The following is a 26,731-nucleotide window of genomic DNA, read 5'->3' as shown; positions in this document are numbered from 1 at the left end:
CTGTGAAATGTTTGCCCCGCCAGCAATGTTTAAACAAAATACATGGGTACACATAATCTTTAAAAAGTTCTATCCCTTAAGTTAATTTTTCTTCAAACTGGAAGAAACTAGAATTGTTTAATTTTACCTTAGAAAACTTCATTCCAGCTCAACAAGTATCAGTGTTTTTCAAGAGGATATGGTATTTGTGAATCACTGGCCTACAGAATGGAGATCAAACTCGCTACCGTGAAAGTCAAAGTCATTCACAAATTGGTCCCAAACTACCTTTCTTTCTCCTTTCCAGACAAGAGGAAGCCACCACTTTCCCTTTCCCCTCCTGTGTCCCATCCCATGATTTTATTCCATCTTCTCAACTTCTTTTGGAATCTGGTGAACTGGGTCGCGGTACCATTCAGTGACACTATGAGGTCTGATTCCTCCTCCTCTAACACTAAGAAGCCCTGAAATGGGAAGACAGGAGGGACGGACCAGCAATGAACAAGGTACCCACAATTTGAGGAAGGACAGATGCCTTAGTTTCCTCAGAATTTATAAGGAATTTCCCCCAGAATATTCCGGTGCCTTCCACCCCCACCCCCACTAAAATAAGCACTCTCAAAAATGGAGGGGGAAAAAGGGGACCTCTGATATGATAGGGAGCCATCTTATCAGACGACAACTTATTTCCATACCACATACTTTTTCCTCATTTAAAAAAAATGATCATATATATTATAGACATACACATATATAGTATATTTACAGTCTAAAGGTATATAGGTAGTTTTATAGGTAGTTTTTCAACTTTTTCATTTTTTTGTCTGGTTTCATTCACTACCCAAATAATCCACCTCTCTGGATAAATAATCTCAATAACCCAATGTTTCCTGTTGTATTTTGCTCCACCCTAATGCAATATTATTAAAATAATTTATATATATAGTCATAACTAGGGACTGTATACTTTTCTATACATTTTTATGCATTCAACAGTACTTATGAATATCCTTCCAACTCATAAGATTCTCCCTAATGGCTGTGTAACATTCCATGACATGGACATGGCATAATTTATTCAACCAGTCTCTTAATAAGGTACATTTACTTTATTCCCCAACTCCCATTGTTTGTTGTTGTTGTTGTTACCAGGCAATACTGATGCAATAAACATGCTTGTTCATGTATTTTAAACAGTCGCCTTTTAATTTCTATGGAACAAATTCCCAAGGGTGAAACTCTTGGATCAAAGAATATATGTACTTTTAATGTTAGTAAGTCTTGCCAGATTGCATCTCAAAAAAGCCGTAACAACTCCATTTACATTACAACTGAATGGAACCTCTTTCCTCCTCTCACCACCAACCTCCTGCCAGGAATCAGACAGATTGATTTGCCAATTTGACAGGTATGAAGTAAAATTTCATCATTTTAGCCAAATATTTACCTTTTATAACTTCTAGTTTTGAGTCTGACTTACTGTATTTTTTGGACCATAAGACGCGCCTAGGTTTTAGAGGAAAGAATTTTGAAGCAAGAATGTGGTAAAATATTTAATAACATAACATAATATTTCACCAATGTAAATGTAAACAGAACGCGACAGCAGCATTAACAACCATTATTCCCCCCAAATTTGGGGGGGAAACGTGCATCTTATATTCCGAAAAATACAGGTGGTTTCTACCTCCCATCTACTTCATCATCGTTTTCCAGTGTGAGTCATGAAATAAATGAAATGGTTAATGCTTTAACTTTTAATTATATGAATATACAATAAAGGCATCATAAATAGTAAAAGTAAGTAAATGTTCTGTGAAACTTGCTTCATTTTTTCATATATGCATCTGTTCTGGGTCACGATGTAAAATACACTTCACTTACTATATGGGTCAAGGTCCAAGAGTTTGAAAATATAACCCTAGAGTATATATGAAGTCTACTAGATTTCCATGAAAGGTAATTGTTAAATTCTTCACATTTAAGTTTTATATTCATCTGGAATTTACTTCTATAAGAGGTGTAAAAAAGGTCCAATTTAATTTTCTTCTAGATAGTTGTGCCAGCATCACCTATTAAAACTACATCCCTTCTCGATAAACTGAAATACCAGTTGGGTCACATTAAATTCTCATTTATATGGGAATCTGTTTGGGAATCTGTTCTGCCCAACCATTTGAATATTCCTATGTTAATGCCAATATTTAAATTCAGTGGCTTGATGAAATTTCTTAGTATCTGTAAAGGAAGCCCCCTTCATTTTCACTGTTCTTTTTTAAAACTTTATTGGCTACTCTCAGTCATTTGTTCCTCCATATAAAATGTAAGATTATTTTACCCAATCTAAAAAAATCCTTACTAGAATTCTAATTGAAATTGCTTAGTCTACCTTCCCAGAATCATCTTCTACTACCACTTCCCTCCCACCCCACTCCCCTACAAGCCCCCCACATACTGACAAGCCACAGCCACAATTACTGGTCATTCCTCAAACCTAACGAGCATTTTCATACTCCGTATCACTGCTCACAGTACTCCCACTGAGTTAACTGCCATTCCCCACCTTGTCCACCCTGATCCACCTTATGATGTACTTTTTTTTTTAATCCTCACCCAAGGACATTTTTTCATTGCTTTTTAGAGAGAGAAAGTGAGAAACATCAGTGTGAGAGAGAAGCATCGATTGGGGGCCTCCCTTACGCACCCAGACCAGAGATCAAACCCATAACCCAGATATGCATCCTGACAGAAATTCAAACCCGCGACCTTTCGGTTACAGGACAATGCTCCAACCAACTGAGCCACACCAGCCAGGGCAGTACTCATTCTTTATGACACAGCTCAAGTGTCCTCTCTTTGGTAAAACTTTTCTTGACTCCTCATACCATCCCCCCTCCCCAGCTCTGAGTGCCTGTAAGAGGCTGTCAACACCAAGCTTCATATTAGCTTATTCGTTAGATGTGTAAAGATAATCTTCACCACAAGTGTGTCAACCTTTCTCGAGTGGAAACCTCACTTCCTGAATCTTTTAGTCGTCCCTGACACACAGTAGATACTGAATAAACGTTTCAAAATGTCAAGGTTTACCCACAGGAAAAAGGAATATGTTAGAAGGTGTTCCCTTTATCCCACTGAAGGATGTCCAAAATTTTGTACGTCATATACAAATAAAAATCAAAAAATGTCCATTTGCTTTAAGCTAGTTTTTAGTAAAAAAATTGAGTTAACCGTTTCTAAATATTTAAGGAATATTTAGCATCCATTCCAGATAACAGATTATTGGAAGAAAAAATATTTTAAGGAAGAAAAAACCAAACAAACTAGTTCTCAAATTCCATGTAGGAGGCTCTGGTATAAAATGCATATTCCAGCCCTGACTGGTGTGGCTCAGTGGATTGAGCGCCAGCCTGCAAACCAAATGGTCCTCAGTGTGATTCCCAGTCAGGGCACATGCCTAAATGGTGGGCCAGTTCACCAGCAGGGGGTGTGGTGAGAAGCAACCACACATTGATGTTTCTCTCCTTTCTCTCTCCTTCCCCTCTTTCTAGAAGTAAATAAATTAAATTTTAAATTAAAAAAAAACACAAGGAAAAAAATAAAAACAAGCTTAACAGCTTTTAAATTCTTCTTAAAAGCTTTTGAGAGTTTTTAAATATAAGAAAACTTAATTCTCTAAGTATATTAATGTTTAAATGATTAAATGTAAGAAAATGAAATAAATGCTTTCAAGAAACTTACAGCCCTAGCCAGTGTGGCTCAGTTGGAGCATCAGCCTGTAAACCAAAAGGTCACAGGTTCAATTACCAGTCAGGGCACATGCCTAAGTTGTGGGTTTGGTCCCTGGTCAGGGCGGATCTGAGAGGAAACCAATCAGTCTTTCTCACATTGATGCTTTTCTCTCCCCCCGCCCTCTTTCTCCTCTCTCCCTCTCTCTCTCTCTCTCTCTCTCTCCACCCACCCCCGACCAAAGCAATGAAAAAAAAATCAGATGAAGATATAACAAACGGGATAACCATAATCAGAGCATAAAAACTATATATACTATAATCTAGCCATTAACCAGACAGGAGAAGCATGAAAATATGTAGGAGGACTGGTTAAGAGCTAGGGCTCTAGAACTAGACTTCTTAGATTCAAATCCCAGCTTCGCCACCTGCAAGCTGGGAAACCTTGCAAACATTCTAACTCTGTGTCTGAGCATCCTTATCTGTAAAATGGGAATAACAGTAGGGTAATAGTCTACTTCTGTGTTGTTGTGGTGGGTGATTAGAAAATCAATGTATGTAATAAGATGTTTGGAACATGTTCTACTCTGTAGTAAGTAATCAATAAACAACTATTCTGTGGAGGAATAAAAACATATATCATAATTAAAACTAGATATACAAATGACTAACAATTAGAAGGATCACAGAGAAACCAAGTAGTTCTGAGTGGCAGAACTGGTACTGTTTGATGTAGTAAGTTTTTATTTATAGATTATTGTGCCATGGAATTGATGAGTACACATATCAGCATCCTGACTACACGTATAAACACCCAGACACTGGCAGTAACCACTAAGTTGACTCAATAGTTATTAACCATCTACTATATACAATGTAGTTGTTAAGACCAAGGAGACAGATTAAAAGGACTTGGTTCCCATTTCAAATGAGTTTATAGTTTAATTAATGAGATAAGACACACATAACTGTAATATAAGTTAGAAAGCTGAAGTACTAAATACCATTTTTAAAAAGTTTTAGGGAAGATATTATGGAAATTCAGAGGACAAAAGATTACTTTTGGCTGACAGAAGGGCTGAGGTGGAAAACAAGATAAGATCAGGGAAGACTACAGCTTATGGGGCACATGAACTGGGTACTGAAAGAATACAATTTTAACAGAGATAAGAAAACTTAGTGAATTAAGAATGAGAGTAAGCCCTGGCTGGTGTGGCTCAATGGATTGACTGAGCATCGGCCTACAAACCAAAAGGTTGCAGGTTTGATTCCCAGTCAGGGCACATGCATGGATTAGCGCCAGGTCCCCAGCTGGGGATGTGCAAGAGGCAACCAATCAATGTTTCTCTCATACATCAATGTTTTTCTTCCTCTTCCCCTCCTCAAAAAATAAATAAATAAAACATTTTACAAAAGAGAGTAAGAGACAGGTGGAAGAAAAAAGAAAAATATGTAAGAGGAAGGATTCCTGCATCAAGTTAGTAAAAAACAACACCAGAAACTAAAAGCCAGAATGGAGAAAAAAAAAAAGCTGTATGCAGAAGGTGCTAAGATTTCAAAGTTAAGCAGTGACCAAGTTTGAAAGATTATGAATAGACTGGTAATTAATTTAGTAAAAACTAGAAGCAGAGAATGTTTAACTGTATCGTGGAAATGATACAACAGGAACAGAATTACTGTTAAAGAAATATGATGTAAGCGTCCAAGACAGGCTGATGGACATGCAGAAAAACAAACTCCAGCGTGGCTAATATACTGAGGAGGGGGAGGGTAGGAAGGATGGGGACAAGGATGAGGAGGGTTAGACACTGTAGTGAGATATGAAGGCATGACTGATGTCAGATGATTAAGGGCTCTGACTGCTGTGTTCAGGACTCTGTGTCTCCTCCCCAGACAGGCTGTCATCTAACAACATGAGCTGCTTGCAGAGAAGTCTCCACCGTCAATGCTCCAGAAGTTAATGTGATAGGAGCAAGGGGAAGATGACAGTGTTCCCTTGCAGATCACTTAATTTCCTTTCCAATTCCAAATGCACCCACTTTCTAGGACTCTCTCTGGAGGCATCTATTTCAGTCGATGTGTGCTGGGTAACAGCTTATAGCTTGTCGGTACTGCCACAGAGTAACATGAAAGTTTGGCCTAACTGACAAACTACCAAAATGACAAATACAGTGGCAGACATACTAAGACCACAGCCTAACATTAATTACATCAACTAACTCACCAATATTTACTACATGCCTTCTATACACCAGGTGCAGAGAATAAAACAATGACTACATATCCCTGTTCCCAAGGAGCTTCAAGTCTAATTACAGAGGACGATTTTTTTAAAACTTTGTAAAGCAAATCTAGACACCAATGATCTCATTAAACAAACATTTATTAAACATCTGCTACATGCCAGGTATTGTCCTAGGATGCAGGTACCACTGTGTCCTGTAAATATAAACAGGACATAATGGCAGCCCAAGAAAAGGTGTCAGTGTGAAGAAGACAAACGAAATTCATGATGACACCATAGTACAGTATTCAGAACAATAACTGACATGATGAGGTATCAGCAACATACAACAGAAAAACTGCTGAAGATCTTGCTTAATAACAACGTAGCTTCATATAACTGATCATTTTTAAAGAGTTTTCGCACGTTACTTCATTTTATTCCAACAACAAGCCTAGAACGCTAAGTAAGACAGCTAGCCCTAGGCGAGGAAACAAAGGAAGGTGATGTGGCCTGCTCAGGCCACATCAAACGACGGTATAACTGTAACAAGAAACTTGCCTCAAAGTCCAATGCTCTTTTCTTTTTTCTGATTCCATACTTCACCATATGACCCTGGACAAGTCACTTGCTATTTCTTTGTCATAGTTTTCTGATATGTAAAACAGGGAGAATACCTGCAGTACCTAGCTAGCTAAAGTGATTTGGGGGAAGGATCAAATAAAATAATAAAAGTCGACATACTTTGAGATGTAAAAATACAAGGTACATGTTATCAGGCATGCCTCACTTCTCTTAGAAAAACAGCCCACAGAGAGCCAAACACTGAGTAAATAAATGAGCCTTGCTGGATTTTAAGGCACACAAGTGCACTCAAGGTCATCCATATAACTATGACGAATAAAGGGAAAAAGACCATAGTTCATATTTCTGTTGTGCTCCTATTGACCTTAAAGGCAAATATCAATCCAGTTTGGCTAAATAAGAATGTATTCACCCGTATACCAGATTTTAACTTTTAGGAAACCTATAAAACACTTGAATTACAAGACAGACAGGTTCTGTCTACATTCCTCCTATTATAGAAACAGGTTGTTTTTGCTAGTCTACCCAAAAAAATTATGAATAACCCTGCCTTCCCTACAACACCAACACATTTCTCATCTTTTATGCCTTGGGCCTGCTCTGACCAATACAAAGGCCATATCTGCATCTAACTACTTAAATTTAATTAAATAATTTAATTTAACGAATGTAAATTAAATTAGAAATTCAGTTCCTTTGTTACACTAGTCACATTTCAAGTGCTCAACAGTCACATGTGACTAGAAGCTACTATGTTGGACAACACACACATGGAGTAGTCCGTCACAGCAGAAAGACAGAGCTGGCAGATACTATACTTCAACTTTGATTACGACCTTGACTTTAGACTCCGAGGACAGAAGCTGTGTCTTCGGTACCTTGGTATCCCAGTTTACACAGCAAAGTACATGTGGCACACGTCAAGCACTCACTTTACTTCTAATTGAACATCTCAAACATAGCCAACGACTGGGAACACTTCCCCAATCCCCAACAAAACAACAACAACACAAAACAACAACAAAGACATCCTCTCACAGGGGAGGAATGGGTGTGGAAGGAAATACTACATCCAGAAAAGGTGGCCTGCTGACTAGTCCTAGATGTGCTCGGAGCCAGCCATGAAAAGTCTTGGGCAAGTTACCTGCTTTCTTCACCTATAAAAACTTAGAATTAAGCTCCACATACCTTAATTCTGTAACTTTAATCACCTTGCTCCAAAGGAAATCATGTATTCTATCTGAAAGGTTTTTACAAATGCCAGGTAACACACCTGCTAATACTAATAGGAATCTCAAATTAAAAAGAATCCATTTCTAGGTTTCAGGCTATTAGGATTAGAGTCACTTCGGCCTTTAACTGAGCATGTGGAATTTTCACCTTTACTTTGAGGATCAACTAAAGATCTAAACCTCAGGCTTAAAGATTAAGTTTCTTCCATGTGCTCAGACCAGAGCTGGATACTGTCCATATCTGATCAGAGAAACAAGGGCAGGTTTCTTGAGTATCTGAATTTAACATGAACTGTCCCATCAGTTTCTACATTAGCCTTAGCCTAAAAATTGAGACAAAGTACAAAACTAAACCAAGAAAATCTTTCTATACAATCCTTATGCTGCAAACAATGTCATTATTTGAAATGTGTATTTTCTTATTTTGCCACATACTTCACCATATTTAACTGCTATAAAAATATCTTTATTGCCCTGGCTGGGGTGGCTCACTGGATTGAGTGCTGAGTACCGGCCTGAGAACCAAAGAGTCGCCAGTTCGATTCCCAGTCAGGGCGCATGCCTGGATTGCAGGCGTGGTCCCCAACAAAGGGCATATGAGAGTCAACCGCACATTGATGTTTCTCTCTCTCTCTTTCTCCCTCCCTCCCCCTCTCTAAAATGAATAAATAAAATCTTTAAAAACTATATCTTTATTGTCTAAAAATCACTTCATAATGACCTTCGTACACATACTCACTCAGTTTTATAAACCTTACATGGTTTTTAGACCAGCCAAGAACAAATACAATCTGAATTATTGCCCTGCCTTCCTCTAAAAGTTATAAATATGTTGGGCAATAGCACTTAAAGCATTATGCACTAAAGATACACTAAGTTTCTCAATTTCTCCGACATCAAGGTTTTAGTCTTCATTAAGTACTTCTTATGTCATCTCTCCTGGTAAAGAGAGTGAACTACTCCCGATAACAATTCTGTCCACAAGTATTTACCAAGCACCAACAAGGCAATAATATTTAATGGATGACAATTAAACACTATTTTGGCCAGTGAGATGGGGATATATGCAAAGCCTAAGGGCAACAAAAAGGTTTCCACTAAAGAACTGATTGTAACAGACTGTGATAAAGTCAGACATTAAAAGTCAACCAACGTTGATTGCAGAGTTAGTCCCACAGTACTTTGCCAGTGGTCAGGAACTCAATGCATTTATTCAATTGCTACGTGGATAAATCAATTACACTAACTAAAGTATTTCCAAGCAAAAAGAACAAAACTCTGTAGGTTAAGAACTATCACATACCTTTTGCAAAAATGGAAATAGAGAAGAATTTATTTGTAGCATGAAGTCTAGGGCACAAAGGTACTCAAACATTCCATTCGGTAAAACCTTTGTGAGTCTGTATGTCAAAGCACAGGGAGGAATACAGAGATGGAGAACACATGGTTCAGGCTGCTCATAATCTAGTAGAAGAGACAGAAACACAACACTGAAAAATAACTGGTAAATCCCATTATGCTAAGGAGCAGACAGGTAAGATCCACGGTGTTGGGGGCCACAGGCTGAGAGGCATCTTGAATGTTGGCAATGTTGGACGCTAGGCAGCCAGACACAGGAAGAAAAGGATACCTGCGTGCGTAGGAGAGAGGGCAGACGTGTGTGCATCTGGGTGGGGCGGCGACAAGATGTGGAGGAGAGTCTCGGTAGAGGAGCAGCATGTGCAAAGAGGACCCAGAGGTTAAAGACATTTACCTACGGCTACTGTAGATTCAGGAAAACTCCAACCGACAGTTTTGCATGACATGTCTATGCTTCAGAAGGTCCAGCTAACTCAGAAACCCTGCAGACAGGTACTGCCCATCCCCGACAGAGTTTAAACCAGGAGTGGTTGGCAGTCTGTGGGCCCAATGAAAAGACCTCTCTCTGCCTGTGGAACTACATTTTTAACAAATTCCCAGATGATTCTCCTACACACTTAAAGAGAAAAATACTGAAACGTCTTTTGACATGCAGAATTACCTAGAGGCTCTCAAACTTTGCTGCACACTGAAATCACATGGAAATCTTTTTAAAAAAAATACTGGTCTGGTTTCACCACCACCAATCCCCAAATTCTGATTTAATTGCTCTGGGTGTGCTACCTGGGCATCAGGAATCTTCCAAAGCTCCCCCGGGGTGATTTTAAACTGCAGCAAAGTTGGAGAGACACTGACCTAATTTTTAAAACTTGAATCTGGAGTCAGACAGCCTGGGTTCAAATTACCAGCCAGGTGACCTTGGGCAAGTAAGTCACCTAACCATTCCGGGCCTCAGTTGCCTCCACAGTAAAACGGGGATCATAATCCTACCTTACAAGTAGGATTAAGTTAGATGTGGTGAACGTAATGGCCTGGCACAATGCCTGGCATACAGTAAGCGCTTAACAAGGGTTCGCGGTTGATGCTCAGTATTAACTCTTCCTCATCCGAGTCTCACTGTGCAATTGGCAGCATCGTCCCCAGAGGGAGGAAACAACTCGGCCAACCTTTCTCCTGGACCAAATTCTTCCCCGGAGCTGGCCTGCGCCGCTCCAGACCCGCCCCCTCCCCCAGGGTGCCGGGAGCGGGCTACGCCAGGCCCGGGCAGCTCCCAAGGACTAGACCAGGTTTGAACAGACCCGTCAGATGCGGCCGACTCCAGGGTCAAGTTTCCTGGGGCCCCGTGGGGCCCCAGAAAAAAATGCTGAGATCTGCTCCCGAAGGCCGGGCTCTGGGAGCACCCGGGGCCGAGAAGCAGGCTCGGCCGATTCGGGACCGCCCGGAGGGGAGGAGAGGGGAGGGTCCGGCAGGGACGGGGAGGGCCGCCCGGTTACCTGAGGCGACGGGCGGGGCCCGCATTGCTGGGGCGGGTGCCGCCTCCGCCGGCCGCACTCGGCCTTCCGCCTCACGCCACCTGCGGCATAGGACCGGCGTCCACGCTACCCCAGCCTACTGTCCTCAGGAGGGCGGTCGGTCCACCGGTCAGCGACTCTCCGACGGCGCCTGGGGACGACGAAGGCCGGTAGGGCCGGCCGGCTGAGCTCTGCTCAGTCAACTTCCGACTGCTAAGGGCGGCAGCGTCAAATAGCTCCCCGAGCCCAGTGAGCCATTGCGCGTGCGCCGCGCGTCCTATCGGAGACCAGCGGGAGTCCGAAGCTGCGGCGTCAAATAATTCCCGAGACTCGGAGCCGGAAGCTGCGCTAGCGCAGCTATCCCAGATAGCCGCGCGGGGTACATTCCCCTCCCTTTCGGAATCAAGCCGAGCGGGAGGAGTGAAATGACGGATGCACACACTTCATCGCTATACATATTGGCTGGCGCTCACCTGCGTCCCTGTGACTCAATCCGGACTCTGCCTGTTTTAGGTGCCTACGGAATTTGGGTCTTCTCTGCAAGATTCTGGCTCCCACCCAGGTTCTGAAATTTCTCACATCCCATTGCAGCACTCTTCCTTTGAAATGTTGCCCTTTACCCGCCGGTATAGCATTAATTATGAGCAATGCTCAGTTCCCGACTAGTGTGAGTTGCAAAGGTGAATCAGAGACATCAGATTCAGAGCCTCTCATTAAGGAGCTGAGTCTGATATACGCGATAAGACATTATTAATAGTAATAATAATAGCAGGAGATACCAGTTTGCAATGCAAGCACACAATTTGTAAACAGCACCACTTTCAGTAATCTGGTTTCAGCTTCAACGAAGAAAATAATAAATACCATTAGAGAAGTACAGCGCAAGCGTTAGCAAGTAGGGAGGAAACTGGGGCTAAGAGAAGAAGAGGGAGGTCCTGGCCTTGAGACTGTCTTTGATACTCAGGGAAGAAGGCACCAGAGTGTTTGAATAGTGATGAAAAGAGCAGAAGGAAACAAAGAAGATACTGACTCCTCCTCCTTACCTTCAATTAGAAGACACCAGGAAGAAGGAGTGACAAGGAAACTGATACTCTCATAAAAAGGATAGAAGAGAAGTGTGTTTTCTCAAGACTTTGCACCATACACCACAACAGAAAAGTAGCTTGAAGGTAAGGAGGAAGAACACAAAGCATGTTCCAGGACAGGAGCAGGGCTGTATCCAGAATACTTTGTGAATCAAAGTGATGCATTTTGATTAAACACTATGTCACAAATATCTTAAGAAGCCCAGCAAGAAATATAGTACTTATTTCTTGCCTTTCTAAGCTAGAGGGTAGAAAGTAATTCACTCATTCACAGTGAAACCAGGGTGAGTTTAAGATTCTGAGCTATCAATAGTTCACTGCAGACACTTGGACTTGAACTGCACAGTGCTGCTCTGGCCAGGGTGATGTGAGAGAGGGCAGCAGGCATCCTCTGTTCTATGTACTCTCTACTCCCTTCCCCAGCTGACCCCCAGGGTGGTCACCTCACCCCCATTGGCAGGAGCGGCCATGCCTGTCTTCTCCAAGGACTTCTGAGATGTTACTCTGAAACACCAATGTCCTCTTCCCATGGATGTTCTTATCTCCAATCAATGTGATAGCATGGTGTTCTCATTCATCTTAAGCCATAGAGAACAAGGGATGGGTTTGTCTTGTATGAATAGGACTACTCTTTTTAATTGTTCCTACACCCCTTTCCTGAGCTTCCCACTGCTGGTGCTGTGTGAAAAGTAGGAGGGTGGCCAATGTTGAAATCAATCCCATTTTAGAAATGCAGTGAGTATGACCTAAAGAGTTGAAGTATGATTCGAAGATGTGTTGGTCTACATTTATGAAACCATCTTCAAAGTGGTAAATTTAACATGACCAGAAAATAAATGATCGTTCACATTTCCTGGCATACTCTAGGTAAGGCTTATATTTATAGTTCTCATCAGCGAGACACAGTAAAAATCTTTGAGTCATTGGAAGCCAGTATGCAGGGCCTACCACCCATGGATGATGCAGCATCATGAGTAAATAACATACCCAGCATTAAATACGAGAACTAGAGAATTAGAGAACTACAGAGTTAAGAAGACCTATATTAATTCAATGTTAACAGGTTCCAAACAGCATACATTTTTGCCGTGGGAAACATGAAATTAAATAAGAACAGCACATTTTATAATAAAAAATGAAGAGATGGTTTCTGGACTTGGACAGAAGGAGGTGGCATCTGGGTACTACCAGGATTCTTCGTCTGCAATGATAGAACAGTAAATAAAGTCCCCGGTACCTCTTCTCTACCCATCATTCTAAATCTTCATCAATAAATCACTGTACTCCACATGGGCTCATAAATTTTGTAACATGCCTTTAAGCAACTTGTTTATATAGGCAGGGACCATGCTAAAAACTTTTTCCCAAGGCCTTACACATACTAGGACTGCGTTGGCTGGTGTCCTCTTCCTCCTGCTGTAGTACCCTGAGCTCCCCTGAGCTCACGCCTTCCATATTCTTTTTTTTTTTATTCTCACCCAAGCTTATTGATTTTAGAGAGAGAGGGAAGGAGGAAGAAAGAGACATCAAAACACTGATTGGTTGTCTCTTATAGGTGTCCCAGCCAAGGACCAAACTCACAACCCGGACATGTGCCCTGACTGGGACTCCAACCCACCACCCTTTGGTCTGCCAGACATCATTTAGATATCTGATATCCAACAAGATAGCCACCAGCCACATGTTGGCCACTGAGAATTTGAAACACAGTCTAAACTGAGATGTGCTATAAGTATAAAATGTATACCAGATGTCAGAGACTTCATTTGGGGAAAAAAAAGTAAGATATCTCACTAAAAATTTTTATATTGACTACATGATGAAATGACAAATATTCTGATGCAGCAGATTAAATATGTTACTAAAATATATTCATCTGCTTTTTCTTTCCTGTGGCTACTAGGAAAATTTTAAACTGTGCATGTAGGTTGCATTACGTTTCTGCTGCTCAGTGCTGTTTAGACTGGGGCCACTCCTCTTTGTTCAGAGCGGCATGCCTAGCTTAGAGCAAGGCCCAGCACATACAGACTGTTCCTAACTAGCTCTGATGTGACTTAATTCAACTTACAATCTGTGTACTTGCCAGCACAGTGCCTAACAAATATTTTTTGAATGGACAGATGAACCTGCATTCTTCCAGCTCTCTGTTCTTCTGGCTTGTTTCTGCTGCCTAACTCCCACCTGCTTCACCAGGGCCTCTGGTGCCGGACACCAATTTTCCAATAGGTGGCCCTAATCCTGGCTCTTGGGCCACCTCGATAAAACCCTACAAAGAAATTCTCAAGCTCAGAAGACCAAGGATGACTCCTGCTTTAGGTACAACAATAATGAAGGCCTATTGTCTCTGTACATGTCGGGTTCACAAGTTCAGTCCTCAAGACTGTTGACTTGGATAGGGAATATTTTAGGAAGACTGGATTACAGGCAATAATTTGAAGCAGATGGAGGGAATAGTAAAATATCCTAATTTCCAGTTTTCTAGTACAAACAAGCATCTGACAGGCTGGTGTGCTCACGCTATTTATGAAACCAGCCTGCAACATTTCTCACTACTTACTACAGCAGGAAATGGAAAACCAGCTGAGCCACTCATTAGAAGGGAGACAGGTCCCTTCATTTCTCTGAGCCTTGGTTTCCTCATTTATAAAGTGGAGGGTAATTAAATCTATCTCACTGGGTTATTATGAAGATTAAATGGAGTAATTATATATACAGTGCATGGCATTTAATAAAAGTTCAATCAATGGTAGTGATGCTTAACACCACCCCAATGGGATGTCTGCAAATTAGCAAAGAAAAAAAGTATTCATGGTGTCAGGCTAACAGATGCCTATCATAATGACATTTTGTATTTGTTCATTTTGACTATCAACTAGCTAGACTTGCTCATCAAATAAAAATAGCTGACATTTATTGAATATTCAGTGTGAGGCAGGTACTATGTTGTGCATTTAACATGCATTAAAAAAAGACTTTTATTTATTTATTTATACTTTAGAGAAAGGAGAAGGAAGGGCAAAAGAGAGGGAGAGAAACGATGATGTGAAGAGAAACATCGGTCAGTTGCCTCTCACACGCCCCCAGCTGGGGACCTGCCCCACAACCCGGTCACGTGCCCCAATGGGAATCAAGAGACCCTTCCTTTTGCGGTTCATATGCCCAAAACACTGAGCCACACCAGTCAGGGCTTAATGTGCAGTTTTATTTAATCCTTGCTATTTCGGGTAGTTGCTATTCGAATGGTCAAATTGCAGAGCCAGAAACTGGGGTTCAAAGAGGCAAAAGCATGTGCTCCAGGCCCCGCAGCAGTTAAAGGACAACATCACAATTCTACAGGCTCAACGACTTCACTAGGCTGTTTCCCAGTGCTGGCAGAGTTAGGCAGTCCAGTGACATGGCAGATGCAGTCACGGGAACAGAGAGGCCTTGGGGAGCTATTCCTGGTACACACCACCAAGGCCACCATTGGCTTCATTCATCATCTTTAAACGCTGTTCGGGTTCCTTGCTTATGTAAGTAACTATGTTGGTAACCCCCTTTAGTCCAGGGGCGTCAAACTCATTTTCACCGGGGGCCATATCAGCCTTGCAGTTGTCTTCAAAGGGCCAAATGTAATTTCAACTCCTTCACAGTTAAGGAGTAGTTACATTTATAGAGTCCTAAAATTATTTCAGCCCTTTGAAGGCAACCTCGAGGCTGATGTGGCCCCTGGTGAGAATGGGTTTGACACCCCTGCTTTAGGCTGCTGTGCAGAGACTCATTTAGCTCCCTCTAGTAATGGCACAACGGTGGTGAATGTGAGGTTTCTTAGAAGAAAAAGAATACAGGAATTATTGTCATGTGGCCACATCTTAAAAAATTTGAGGAAAACTGACCCCCCAGTCCTCATTGCACTGCAGACTGAGTGCTGCTCAAAGCCAGGGCTTGTAGAGCACTAATGTAGTTTGGAAATTGGAATACCATCCTCCCCTCTAAGAGTTCTGGAAATGGTTCTCTTGCCTGCAACAGGAGCTCAATGCTCTGCACCTCTGGACTCTGATGCTAAAGGGACTCAATTCCTGTCTCTTTCTGTCTGGTCCTGCAACCTATTACTCAGGCTCCTGACGTACTCAGAACACCCCAAGAGGAAAACCTGCTTGGCTTGGTTATCACTGCACCTGCCCTAGACCAAGGTGATGGGTTAGGCCTGCCCTTGATACATGGGCTTCTCCAACCCACAGAGCCGTGGATGGGGAGGGGTGGAAAGCGAGGGGGCAGTAGAGCTGACAGGTATGGAACCTGACCTCAAGACGTGCACAGCCTGGTCTCACTACAAAATCCCAATTTGACAGGCTGCCCCCCTCATCACATGGCAGATGTTCACAATCAGGTGCAGCTCTGTGGTGGCCTAAGGCCTCTTGAGCTCCCCCTTCACCACCACCACTCGGTTCCCTGGGCCTGATGTCCCAGAGGAAAGCTTCCTGCCTTCCCAGGTCCATGGTGTGATTAAGGCTGCACAGGCTGCTGTGAACGCCAAGGTGAGTCTTTCTCTTCACTCAGATCCCATCTCCCAGGTGAGGCCTTCCATGTCTATTAAGCTTACAATGCTCCTCCTGCTGGTCCCCCAGACTTCCTGTCCCATTTCCCTGCTTCATTCATTTTTTTTCCTTAGCTCTCTCTGGCATATTACATGTCTTAGTACTTCATGGTATGTCTCTGTCTCTAAAACGTAAGCAACACGAAGGCAGGGATTTGTTCTTTTGTGTTCTTCTGTTTACCAGTTCCTAGCATTGTGCCTGCATGTCATTGAGACTTGGTAAGAGTGGAAGGAGGGGCAGGGAATCCGGTCTGGGTGGAGGTTTAGCCAGAGAAGGTTCCTGAAGGGAGGGACACAAGCTGTGTCAGGAGGGCGTCTGAAACGGAGGACGCACTGTAGGCAAACAGGCCAGGAAAAGAGCCTGTCCAGGAACCAGAAGTAGTGGAGTGGCTGGGCCCACGGGGCTTGTGGCGGGGGGGGGGGGGGGGGGGGGGCGGGGGGGGCACAGGCAGAGTACAGGCAGCTGGAGAGCCCCACACATCTTCCGTGGAGAACGGGGGTCTGTGCTGGGGCCGAGGGTCAGGTGGAGCGAGGGAGGCAGAGAGCAGGGGAGAGCTACAGGACTGAGGCAGAGGGTAAAGAAAACCCTGAGAGAATACACAGAATAAAGGGGAGGGGAGAGGGGTGCAGACACTGCTGCTGGAGGCTGACCAGAAGCTGCTTCGAAGAGAGGGGACAGTGTTAAAGAAAGAGGTCTACAAATGCCTGGCAACAACCAACAGTAGAACTTCACTGCAAAGGAAGTCTGGCCGCGTTGGGGGAAAGTGGTCCTTTTTCCCTAGAGGACTGGGGCCGTGGTTGGATGACACTGGCGCAGAGAGGAGTGGGGAGCAGGTGGGGACTTTCCAGAGCAAATGGTCTGGGCAGGAAGGAGCGGGGCAGGGCAGGTGTAAGGACCTCTGCAGGACTGGTGGGAAGAGTAGACCCTCCAGCCTCCAAGAAGGCCTCCCACTGACAGAGGCCTTCAGGGTGCTACATTCCCAAAGGCAGGTCTGACCACTGGCTTTTCACCGCAGCCCAGTCAAGGTGACTTCAGTTTCAACGGTTGGGATGGACAGCCAACTCCTCCCTTTCCTTCCCGGCCTTCGGGAGAGGCTCTCCGGGTGGATCGTACCTGAAAAATGAGGACAGAGTAACGTGCATCCCCAGGGTGGTGAAGTGCATGCCGCTTGGCACACGTCTGCCATTACTGTTACCAGATCTGCCTCGTGGTAACAGTCACCGTAATGCAGCATCTGGCCTTTGCTTACCGCATCCTGAGTTCTGCCCAGAGCAGCTGTTCTTACACCCCACTCCCACCCCTGCTCAAAGCCGCCCCCCTATGGCCACCCAGTGTACTTCCACCCGCAGAGCTCAAGGTGCTCTGGCATTCCTCAGCCCTCCTCTGTCTCTTTGTCCACCCCACCATCATCCTCTTTCCCAGAGCCCTGGCCCAAACATTCCTGGGCCAACAACTCTACCTGTTTTCCTCTCTCCTACACCTGAGCCCCCTGGAAGCACTCAGCCCAAATTCCATATCCCATCTCCTAGCCCCGAGGTCGAGCCTTAGGGGTGTGCCAAGTGGGAAGTCTCAAAGACTGGAAACTGGAAAGTCTGCCGCTATGGCCCACTTTCTCTATACCCAGCCTTTCTGGCACTTGGCGCTACTGATTTAAAATAAGAAACAAAGAACAGCAGGAACAAGCAGCAGGGCCATTTCACAGTTTATTGAGGTAGGTGAGAGGACAATGAAGCACGGCTCAGAAAACTTCAAAAGGAACTCTTGGTTCTGAAAAGTTACGTGAGCAGAAGGCAGGGGGACATGAGGAACACGGGCGGCCTGGCCCAGACAGAAGGAAAGCCACAGTCCTGGTCCACAGCGAGCGCTCCGGAGCACCTGCCGCAGAGGGGCGGAGTCAGGGAAGGTCTCCGATGCTGAACACCATCCCCAGGTCCCCGGCATCCAGGGCTCTCCCCCTGCCCAGCTCCCTCAGGGCGAAAAGTCCTTTGATGTCAAGTCCTTCGGTGGTGGGGCAAGAAGGTCCAGCAACAAATCAGGCGGCAACGTCGCTCTTCACTCCAGTGTCCGTGATCAACCCCCGAGCTAATCTAAAGGAGAAAGTCAAATGAGGCCAGCAGCTCGGAATTTCCACCTCGGAAACCCAGGCCGGCATAGCCCCTTGGCTTTAACTCACCATGGGGAGGCCCCTCCAGGGAAGCTGCGACCCAGGTCACCACCTTGTGGGTCAGTGTCTCCACCCTCTCAGCGCTTCCTGCCACAATCTCCAGGTCCAAGGCAGTGCCCCTAAAGTGATGAGGAAGCCATAGAGCAGGTCACAACAAGTGTTTGGTCTCCAATGTTATTTCATTTTCTTCCATTGGATTTTAGTGAGAATGCCCCCAGTTCAGCACAAATGAGTAGCCAGTTTTGTTTTGTTTTCACACCAACCCCAATTCAAAAAGGAATCCCCTTGCTCCTAAAGAGTCAAAATGAACACTGTCAGAAAAACAGGCCTTTTCAGGGCAACAGGGCAGACGTGGTAACTGGCAGAGAGATGGCTGGAGGGCTTGTTTTCAGGGACCCCTCCCGCTGCAGCCCCTCTGCACGGTGCTGGGAATGAAGGCCACCACCCCCGCGGCTGTCCCTCCACACCATCATCGCCTGCCTGCCCATCGGTCTCCCCAGGTGCTTATGCTCACTCCAGCCTCAAAGCTGTCCTTGTGTGTCGCTCCCTTCTCCTTGAGTACCTTCCTAGTGCCCTTCCACCTCTCCCTTTCAAAGGCCTGCCCAGGTCCTCCACCTCCAAAAAGCTGCTTCCCTTGGAAAATTTTACGGCAATCACTATGTATCACCCCTCACTGTACTTGTTCATCATGCATAGTTCATCCTCATTCCTAGCGCTCCTCATGTGTCTAAACCTTGATGCAGATGCAGTCTGGCTCTGACAAAGGAGGCCATGCTGAGAAAGGCCGGGCTAAAAAGTCTTCTGCCATTGACTCTCACAACGGCCCACAATGTTAGAGAGCGGAAAACACTGGCTGCAGGAGCAGGAGTGTGTGAAAGCGTCAGCATTTGAAAGGGACAGTGTGGACCCTCCAAACACGGGAAACTGCTTTCAACAATTCCTCTCCCTGCATTGTGAACGACCAGAGCACGGACAGCCCATGGTCGCTTTTGAATGCAGGTACATACAGGGCAGAGAGAGATCCAGGAAGAGAAACAGGTGTTAGCGGCCTATGGAACAGACTGAGTCTCAGAAAATGACCCAGCCAAGCGCAGGACCGCAGGAGTGACCATTCTTTACTGTGAAAGGCCCTAGAACCTCCTTGCCAAGGGGAATCAAAGAGAAGTCACTTTGGACAAAGACACTGGGAAAATATTAAGTTTGGAGACGATGGGAATCAGTTGGTCCTAAGTACCACAAAAGTCACCTCTACCATAGCTCTGTTTTCAAATGGAAAAAGTAAGGGTCTGAATAGGTCACTGACTGAGAGGAAGCAGAAGGGGATTCAATCCCAGGGACAGGAGTCTCTGATGCCTACCCCTTTCCCCTGACGTGCTTCCGCTGCCGCTCCAGCAAGGCAGGGCAGATAGCCGGGAGAGGACTGTGGGGGCACCGGCCTGAAGCAGCTGCTGAAGGCACGAGAAGGGCCAGACATGATCCCGTCTGGCTGCGGTCGGGGTGGAGAGCAGATCAAAGGACTCATGGAGAGGTGAGAGCTTCATCCCCCTCTCCGCTCGCGCCCTTACATCCTTACTCAAAGGCCCTGGGAACAGACATGTGACTCATGACCGTGCTGGGTGCAAGGACCCAACACTCCAGATGACGGGCCAGAGGTCTTACCTCGGGGACACTGGGGTCCAGAATGTTTCTGACACGACGACTCCCACGAGGCCTCTGCACACAGTGGCCTTACCTGCAATAGGCAAGAAGCCACAGGTGAGCACCTGACTTGTCCCTGCTCACAAAAGCTGCCAGATAATAGGCATTCCACACATGTGGGCTTTTATTATTTCCTGAACACACACACTATTTCCTCATAAAAAGGAAAGCAGTTAACTCTAGAGAGACAGTGGATGGCCTACGGCAGGGTAGTCAGTGCTGACCAATGTGCCATTAGTCAGTGACAGGCTAAAAGGACGCCAAGGCCAGGTTTATGCGGCCGGGTTCATGGCTGACTGGCAACTATGCTGGGCACTGAAGGGAACTTTAGCAACACACACAGCCCGGGGCAGCAGGGGCAGGAGTGTGAAAGCCCCAACAATGACACTAACTCACACACGACAGCTCCCCAGGCCCCAGAGGTCCATGGTGTGTGCTGAGGAGGAGGATGAATGTGGGAAGAAAGCTCCAGAACGGGGAGGCGAGGATGTGGACTCCCCCAAACATGGGACAACTCATTCCGAGTTTCCTCTGCCTGCACTACCAGGGAGCGGGACACAGGCGGTCCAAAATCACTTCAGAATGCGGGGCTGGAAAAGCACAGAGGGCTTGCTGAGGAAGGAGGCCAAAGGCAGAGGCTGGGAGCAGTCAGCTCAATTGAGCACAAGGCACCAGTACCCGCTTCTAACACTGCAGAGATTCCCAGGCAGGAGAGGCAAAGGGGGAGACACCTCTGGATGAAAAGTGATACAGTTCTTAGGCTCTAAAAGACAAGGACTATATGAGCCTAAGAAAAAGGGCTTCTATATTCCCGCTTTCTGGAGGATGACATGGTGTTAAGAAATCTAGGAGGAGGAAGAAAAGAGACTGAGACCCAGGTGCAGGTGGGTGTCTCAAAATCCTTCCTACTTTTCATTGAGACATTCCCCTGTCAACATAAAATTTGACAAAGGGTTCCCTGAGGGCTCTCAGAACCAAGCACATAAAGGAGAACCAGGTGCATTCTTAAAGGTCCCAGGGAGGGTAAAAACTGGGGGCCAGGACAAAGCCACCACGTCTCTCCTCCATCTACGTCCCCACCTACACCACACCCAGGAAACCTGCCTGTACCTCATGGCAGGCAAAGCCCCAGGTCCCCAGAGGGCAGACCTCACCTTGGGAGCGCTGTGGTCCAGCCACTTCCTGCCAGGATGGGGTCACCTTTCAAGGGCCCCTCTGCATCGAGCTGCCTCCTGTGCAATAAATGAGAAGGCCTGGATGAGCAACCCAGATGTCACCTGATTGCAACAGGTACTGATAAGCACATGCAGAGCTTCCGGCACAGGAGCTGGCGGCTTCACAAGTATGGCTGTTGTCACTAACCCATGAGGCACGCCACTTTCTCATGAACTGGAGAGAAGTTTACAACTCCCTGTGGGAAAACAGATGTGGCAGAGAAGTTTTTCCAAACCACCTTTCGGGCAAACTCTGATGAAACTGTAAAGGTTCCAGAAGCTGGGTCTTGAACAGGATGTGGAATCCAGGGCAGGTGTGGGAGTGTGCAACACCTGAGAGGCAGTGCCTGGCATGGAAGGGGAGGGCGATGCGGCAGGAGCACCTCAGGTTGCCCGTGAAGGGAAGGTCAGGTTTCTATCTACACCAGCCTTGTCTGGTTTCATTACTGCTCTGGTTCCCGCCACCGTAACCGCAGGCCATGAGGAAAGTTCTCTCTTGCTGGGCTGGGCTCCATCTCGTGCCAAGGGCCTACTGGACAACCAGGTTAACAATTCCAAGAGGAAGAAACACAGAGGGAGCGCCCTCACCTCCTCCTGGCTGGCTTCCCTGATCCTCCACACAAGCCATGCCTCCTCAGAAGGGTGTGCCTCCCCTTCTCTGAGCTCCTCCTGTGCCTTTATTCCACACCTGCTAAACCCTGGGTGCCTGTTAGGCACTGAAGCTAAGGAGACGCAAGACTCAAGATACTGACCCCTGACGCCATGGCCTGTGTGGCTCGGTCAGGCAACACCCCGCAAACAGAAAGGTCGAGGGTTCAATTCCCAGTCAGGGGACAGGCCTGGGTTGTGGATTCCATTCCCAGTAGGGGCACAGGCAAGAGGCAACGGATTGATGCTTTTCTCTCATGTTGACATTTCTCTCCCTTTCTTTCTCCTTCCATTGCCCTCTCTCTGGAATGAATAAAATAAAAAAAAGTTTCTTAAAAGATATTGACCTCAAGGTCAGAGCAGAGAGAAGCAAAAGACAAGAAAACCAACGATTCCCACAAAATATGATTAGCGCCCTCATCTCATACCAAGCCAGCTCCCAGACCACATCACACCAGGAACCCCACATGACTGAGGACCTGGACAGGAGAGGGAAAGCCTGGGTGAGACATGACCCAGTTAGTGGCTGCACAGCCCTGGCGTCAGCCTTCTCTTTTCAAAGCCTCACAGAAAACAGCCCACAGTAATGCCTGCTGTCTGGCCAGGCAGGGGACAGCCGCCCAGACCAGCCCAGGACACTGAGCGCCACCATTCCTTCCTGTAAGGATCGCATCTTCCCTCACAAGAGAATCCACAGGAAGACCAACTTTCAGTACAAATGCCTGAATTCACCCCACAAATATGTACTGAGTACCTACTATGTGCTAAGCATAAGGGGGGGTTCAAAAACAAAGTAAAACACAAAGGCCTCTGACTCCCCAAACCCCCCCCCCCCCCCCCCCCCCCCCCCCGCGCAAGCTTTTGCAGTTTCCCCGTCTGAACTCTGGCCTTTCCGGACCCCAAACTCAGCCCGACATACAACACCAGGCCTCCTTCTGCACAAGGTCTTGGCAAGACAGTTCTCAGCGCTCACCTGAACTCTGGTGCCACCCGCTCTGCGGGGGCGGGGCGCAGGAGAGCAACTGGCCCTGAGTTCCAGGTGCTCCTGCGCGGCAGCACTCACCTAGGAGACGGCCTCCCCCTCTGGACACGGTGCGGGTGCATCAGGCAGTGAGATCAGGGAGGCAGGAGAGAAAGGCAGCTGGCTGGTGCAGAGCCCCAAAGGCCCTTCAAGAGAGTTGTCATGTGTCTCCAAATATCACAGTCTCAAGACCTTGGCAGGGAAAAGCAAGGGGAAAGGGCTTTAGTGCGGAGCAACGAGACAGGAATCCAGTCTCTGGGGCTCTGGAAGTGTCACTGAATTTAAAGTTCAGCCAATTTGCCTGTAAAATGGAAGTTTAAACTTTCCTTTAAAGGTTATTGAGGACAAGTGAGTTCACGGACATAAGAACACTGCGTAGGCAACCGAGGAGAGGCTTTGGGGATTCATGCCGGGAGTCGGAGGTGGGCGGCAGTGAAAATCAGGGGGGCTCTGGCGCCCCTCAAGCCCAGGGTCACACGAGACCCCGCACGACTGGCTGCGGGACCTTGGGCCCACGCGTCGCTGGACGTATTTCTGGCCGTCAGCGGGGACAAGGCTTTCCTGCAGGGCGAGGGAGACGGGAGTCGGACGCCCGCAGCGGCTCGCTCTGAAGCAGCGCTGGCCTATGGCACGGCTGACCCGAGACCCCTCTCTCGTGGACACAGACGCAGAGAGGTCCACACCCGGCGGAGGACGCGGGCACGCACCCGGGAGCCGGGCCTAGGCTCCGAGCTGGCCTCTGGCCGGCTCCCCACGCCCCTCGGGGCCTCAGTCTCTCCTCTCATCGAGAGCAGGTGGATGCAGCACAACGCAGCCTGGCCTGGCAGCGACTCACTCGGGAACCAGGACCGGTGGCAGCGGGCTCGGAGGGGACAGCGCCAGAAGGTGCAGGACCACCCAGCTCAACTCTGGCGGAAACGCAAGATAAGGCTGCGACCTCCAACCCCTCAGCGCCGGCGGAAATCTGGGCGCCGGCTGCAACTTGGAGGGGCATCACACGGGCATAACCACGCAAGTGGTCTCTTAGTGCCCCCTAGTGGATTGGAGCTGAAAATCGGACCCGCCAAATATCCAAGCATCCCTCCATCTTCCCCGTCTTTCCACCTGTCTATCCCTCCCTCCCTCCATTTATCCAGAAAGGGAGGAATGGGGAGTTGTTTAATGGGAACAGTGTTTCAGTTTTGCAAGATGAAGAGAGTTGGGGAGATGGACGGTGGTGATGGTTGTAAAACAATGTGAATATACTTCACACTACTGAACAGAATGTTTAAAATGGCCAATATGGTAAGTTTTTTGAGTATTTTATCACGATTTGAAATTTTGAAAATAATACATTGAAATGCAGTACCATAAGAATTTTTAAATAGTTGTTTACAGTAGGCTAGTTTAGTCCATTGCAGTTGTCATAATCATTCTATAAAAGGTAATATCCATTCATAACCTTTAATGAATGGATATCCATTCATATCATTCATAACCTTAGAAATAAAATACACATCATAAACCATCAGCCCACCTCACACAATGGTAAAATCATAGAAGCAGTCTCCCATTTTCACTCTGGAAGTTCTCCCAAAATAGCTGGGGATGTCTGATGGCCTCGGCTGGGAAAACCCAAGGTCTTAAGCGTGGAAAACAGATGTGCTCAGCTAGCATGGTAAAAGATAATGGGCCAAAGTCACACATCATTGTCCTGGAGTGCGCAAGTATTCAGACAAGAAACTTAATCCTCGAGCCAACAAGGTTTAAGTGATTAGCTACAAATATCTCAGTAATCTAGTCAGCAAAGAAGGTCCTAAGTTGTTCAGGGAAGCCCAGTTAATGAGCCATCTAGATTCATTAGTCAAGAAGGTTGTTTTCAAGGGTCCTCTACCATGGACAGAAGGAAAGTTCAATCTCACTGTTGAGGTTATCAGCCTTTATCTAGGACCCCATTCCCCTGGGCCCAGTTCTGCCAGTTTTTGAAGGGAGAGGGCCACCACCTCCTATGCCTGTCCCCATGGCAGAGGCCTGGGTCACTTATACCATTACTGAGCTCACACTGACCCCTTCTCCAAAACCAGTGGCCTTTAGCCCAGGACAAAAGTGAACATGAAGCAAAACTAGAGAGGCTGAGGGGGTCCTTAGGGGACTCAGGGAGAAGGAGGTGCTGAGGCCTAGGTGGAAGCTGACCTTGGTGGAGAGACACTCTGTCTCATCCTGGTCTGTCCGAGTATTCAGAGATGGCTTGGGGCTGCTGGAGACTCCAAAACAGGCCAAGACCCAGGCCTTGAGGCAGCTCAGAAAGAACCAGTTCAAACCCCAGGGAGCTGGGCTGGTCAAGGCTTCCGTCAGGCCTCAGTTCCAACCTGCAAGAGCCCGAGCCTATTGCTTCCGGTACATGCAATAACAGAGAAGCAGAAAGAAGACAATGAGGAAGATAGACAGATACAGCAAGGTGTCCAGCATGCTGATCATTCTGAGTGTGGGAATGGGGCCTGGCGCTCCTGCAAGCCTCACAGGACCAGCTGCTGACTTCCAGCCTAGACCCTGGGCATCAGCTCCACGGAACAGTCTGCCCAGCCAGCTGTCCCATTTCCCCAAGGGAAGGGCCTCTCTCAGGCCCTGTGAGGTCACAGGCTCTAGAATGTTGGCCTCCTAGCTACAGCCCAATCCTATATTAATGCAGCCAGTAAGTTGAAAACAGGATCCCTCCTCATATGTATTCATAATTTTTTTTGCCAGCCTCTTTAGACTTTCTAAGTGGAAGTATCTTTGCCCTGACCCTAGAGAAATATCAGACAGGCTTCATAGCTTTTCTGACATTCTTAGGTAGTACTTCTTACAATCACTAAAAATGAGGAACACCGTTTCCATTTATTTTAAATGTTCAGTTGAATGTATTAATTACATTTTCCATGACCATTTGTAAGTAGAACTCCTCTCCACCAGCTTGGACTGAGTATAGAGTGGGCTGCCGTCTGCTGGGAAGGGGCGGGAGCCTTCTCTCCTTACTTATTCAGATGTGTTTCTCTTCACCAGGTTTCTGCTCACTCTCCTGCATCCAAAACCTCCAGGATCCAAACAGATGGAAGAAAGAGTGAGGTGGAGGGAGGGGAGGCTTCTCTCTGGGGTGGGTTCACGTTTGATGCCGCATCCTTCTCCCTCGGCCTCTATTTCCGAGGTTCTTCGGAGGCCTCGGTGCTGGTGCTCTCTGACTGCATCCCCCAGAGAAGTGAACAGGCCCTCTTCTTAGGGTTCCTTCCTCTTCACAGGTCCCCACACGGGCAGGACCTTTTGGGGGGCAGGCATACATTCCTATCACAGATCCCACACCTGCTGAAGGAGACGAAGAATCTTTGTCCAGGTAGTGGGTGAGGCACTGGCCACCTGTTGCCATATGGTGATGATAAGAAATACATATTTGGTCATTCGGATGACCACAATATGTTTCTCATATATATGTGGTCTTCGTCCAAGGCTCCTTACTCACAACTCCCCAAAACCTTTGGAATTTCTTAAGCGCTGAGAGTGAGAAAGGTAAGTGAGCTGACTTTTGGAAGCACCTAAGGATGGGGGCTGGTTGCCCAGAGAACCAACCAAAGGATTGAAGGTTGAAACTTTCAGTCCCAACACCCCCCGCCCCCAACCTCTGACTTTCCAGGAGGAGAGATGGGCTGGAGACAGAAACAATTGCCAATGGCCAGTGATTTAGCCAGTCAGGCCTTGT

The 26,731-nt window shown here is 46.5% G+C and overlaps 1 protein-coding gene, 1 long non-coding RNA gene and 2 other non-coding genes across 13 annotated transcripts in view; all 4 read right to left on the bottom strand.

Moving 5' to 3' along the window:
- Positions 1-10,839, bottom strand: part of RALGAPB (Ral GTPase activating protein non-catalytic subunit beta) — an 85,711-nt gene extending 74,872 nt beyond the window's left edge. For 4 of the 9 annotated variants that reach the window (XM_028524574.2, XM_028524575.2, XM_036009822.1 and 1 more), the window contains exon 1: positions 10,598-10,837. The gene's annotated coding sequence lies outside the window, so the exon portion shown is untranslated. Of the gene's footprint in view, positions 1-9,048; positions 9,210-10,597 lie in introns of all 9 variants that reach the window. The other 5 variants (XM_036009824.1, XM_028524576.2, XM_028524578.2 and 2 more) reach the window with 3 other exon arrangements.
- An 8,470-nt stretch (positions 10,840-19,309) lies between these two features.
- LOC114507144 lies at positions 19,310-19,442 on the bottom strand. The gene has a single exon (XR_003685415.1). It is a non-coding gene; the product is annotated as a small nucleolar RNA SNORA71 (small nucleolar RNA).
- Positions 19,443-20,595: 1,153 nt separating this feature from the next.
- On the bottom strand, positions 20,596-20,729 carry LOC114507146. The gene has a single exon (XR_003685417.1). It is a non-coding gene; the product is annotated as a small nucleolar RNA SNORA71 (small nucleolar RNA).
- Positions 20,730-22,285: 1,556 nt separating this feature from the next.
- Positions 22,286-24,163, bottom strand: LOC118496836. 2 transcript variants are annotated; one of them, XR_004899395.1, is made up of 3 exons: positions 23,662-24,163; positions 23,065-23,214; positions 22,286-22,304 (listed from the first exon to the last, which is right to left on the bottom strand). It is a non-coding gene; the product is annotated as an uncharacterized LOC118496836 (long non-coding RNA). The 2 variants fall into 2 exon arrangements; XR_004899396.1 differs by having other exon boundaries at positions 23,690-24,163.
- Between the last annotated feature and the right edge of the window lie 2,568 nt (positions 24,164-26,731).

Source organism: Phyllostomus discolor, chromosome 9, assembly GCF_004126475.2.
Source record: "Phyllostomus discolor isolate MPI-MPIP mPhyDis1 chromosome 9, mPhyDis1.pri.v3, whole genome shotgun sequence".
NCBI classification, from domain to species: domain Eukaryota; kingdom Metazoa; phylum Chordata; class Mammalia; order Chiroptera; family Phyllostomidae; genus Phyllostomus; species Phyllostomus discolor.
This window is presented reverse-complemented; position numbering and strand designations above follow the sequence as displayed.